The 2,699-nt window shown below is 40.2% G+C and overlaps 1 pseudogene; it reads left to right on the forward strand.

The window, feature by feature from the left end:
- The first annotated feature begins 992 nt into the window (after positions 1-992).
- On the forward strand, positions 993-2,399 carry LOC102972044 (annotated as a pseudogene).
- The last annotated feature ends 300 nt before the right edge of the window (positions 2,400-2,699 follow it).

Below are 2,699 nucleotides of genomic sequence, written 5' to 3' on the forward strand. Positions count from 1 at the left end.
TAGAAAAAAAAATGACAAAAAATCGTGACTTTCCATTTTGTAACGTGTTACTATAAGGCACTACACTATATAGACTATACCACCCAGAGGACACAAGAGTAATAGGGAAAGGGTAAATTATTTTCCTTGGATATATTGCAGGTGTGTAATTTCTTAAGGAGGGGTGAGGGAAGAAGATATTCTGATAGCATTGTATCCAATATGCAGAAGGATTGTCAGGCCATCCTTTCAGAATTAAGTGTCAAAGTTCAGAGGACTGAGTAAAATAAAAATCAATTGGAGGGGTGCTTGGATGGTTCAGTTGATTGGGTGCCAGACTCTTGATTTTGGCTCCAGTCATGATTCTAGTGTCATGGGATTGACCATGTCCAGCACTGGGCTGAGAGTGGAGTTTGCCTCAGATTCTCTCTCCCCCTCTGCCCTTCTCCACACTTGCTCTATCTGTCTCAAATAATAAAAAATAAAAAATCAATTTGAGACATTTTCTTCTCATTTATCCAGGACAAACTAAATGCCTTTCATATATTCAGATTTGCTCTAATTAATATTTTCGATTTTTATATTCTTCAGATCTCAAAACTTCTTTGGTGTGGCCTACCAATCCTGAAGATTTTTTAAAATTTTTGAATGCAAAGTTTAACTTTAACAGAGAATATGTCCATGCTAGATTACTAACCTTTCCTTTTATATCTTATTTTCTAAAAGCTCTTTTTATAATTTCTTCTAGTCTTTAAGCAATCTTTATGAAAGATATTAAAAATAAAGGGTTATAACAATAATAACAACAATAATAATAAGTATGCTTTCCTTTTTAGAGAAAGAAAAAATGTTTCAAATTTCATAAAGGTGAACAGAATATAATTATGCTATCTATGCATCTTTCATAGGGATCTGTTTATTTAAATTTTTAAAAATAATAAAATGAGCTTTTTCATACAGCTTTGCTGCCAGACCACAGGTGACATCAAAACCACCACTAATCCTAAACCAAAATGGGAAAGGAAAGGACTCAAAGCAACATGTTTGTCATGGATATATACATTCAGGCAAGTCTATCACTACTGGTCATCTGACCTATTACTGAGGTGGGATCGACAAAGGAACTATAGAAAAAATTGAAGAAGGAGGCTGCTGAGAAAAAACCCTTGCAAGCATGCCTGGGTCTTGGGTAAACTGGACGAAGCCGAAAGTGGACATGGTATCGCCATTGATATGTCCCTGTGGAAATTTGAGACGAGCAAGCATTATGTGACCATCATCAATGCTCCAGGACACAGAGACTTCATCAAAAACATGCTTGCAGGCACATCTGAGGCTGACTGTACTGTTCTGCCTGTTGCTGCAGGTGTTGGTGAATTTGAAGCAGGTATCTCCAAGAATGAGCAGACCCGTGAGCATGCCCTTCTGGCTTCCACACCTGGCTGTGAAACTCCTACATGTTGGTGTTAACAAAATGGATTCCCTGAACCACCCTACAGAAGAGATACTGAAGCAGAAGAGATATGAGGAAATTGTTAAGGGATCAGCACCTACATTAAGAAAATTGGCTACAATCTGGACGTAGCATTTGTGCCAATTTCTGGTTGGAATGGTGACAACCTGCTGGAGCCAAGGGCTAACGTGCCTTGGTTCAAGGGTTGGAAAGTCACCCATAAAGATGGCAATGCCAGTGGAACCACACTGCTTGAACCTCTGGATTGCATGCTGCCACCAACTCATCCAACCAACAAGCCCTTGTGTCTGCCCTTCCAGGACGTCTACAAAATTGGTGAAATTGGTACTGTCCCTGTGGGCCCAGTGGAGACTGGTGTTCTCAAACCCAGCGTGGTGGTGCCCTTTGCTCCAGTCAGTGTTACAACTGAAGCAAAATCTGTTGAAAGGCACCATGACGTTTTCCTGGTGACAACGTGGGCTTCAGTGTCAAGAACATATCTGTCAAAGATGTTTGTCATGGCAGTATGGCTGCTGACAGCAAAAATGAGCCACCATTGGAAACAGCTGGCTTGATGGCTCAGGTGATCATCCTGAACCATCCAGACCAAATCAGTGCTGGATAGGCACCTGTGCTGTGTTGTCACATGGCTCACATTACCTGAAAGTTTGCTGAGCTGAAGGAGAAGACTGATCATCATTCTGGGAAAAAAGCTGGAAGATGGCCCTAAGTCCTTGAAATCTGATGATCCTGCCATTGTTGATATGGTTCTTGGCAACCCTGTGTGTGTTTTGAGAGTTTCTCTCCTCTGGGCCGTTTTGCTGTTCGTGACATGAGACAGATGGTTGCTGTGGGTGTCATCAAAGCAGTGGATGAGAAGGCAGCTGGAGCTGGCAAGGTCACCAAGTCTTCCCAGAAAGCTCAGAAGGCTAAATCATATTATCTACAATACCTGCCACCCCAATAGTAACAGTGGGGAAAGAGTGGTCTCAGGACTGTTTGTGTCAATCGGCCATTTAAGCTTGATAGAAAAGACTGGTTAATGATAACCATGCATCATAAAACCTCAGAAGGAAAAATGATTTCTGAACTGTGTGTGTGTGAGAGAGAGTTTTAAGTTATTAATTTTTAAAATCAGTACTTTTTTAATGGAAACAACTTGACCGAAAATCGTTTTACAAAATTTCAAGACCCAGTAAAACAAATGCTTAATGAGAAAAAAAATAAGACGGGATTTTTGTTAATAAATTCTATTAATAATTCATGC

This window comes from Panthera tigris, chromosome F2, assembly GCF_018350195.1.
Source record: "Panthera tigris isolate Pti1 chromosome F2, P.tigris_Pti1_mat1.1, whole genome shotgun sequence".
Taxonomy (NCBI): Eukaryota; Metazoa; Chordata; class Mammalia; order Carnivora; family Felidae; genus Panthera; species Panthera tigris.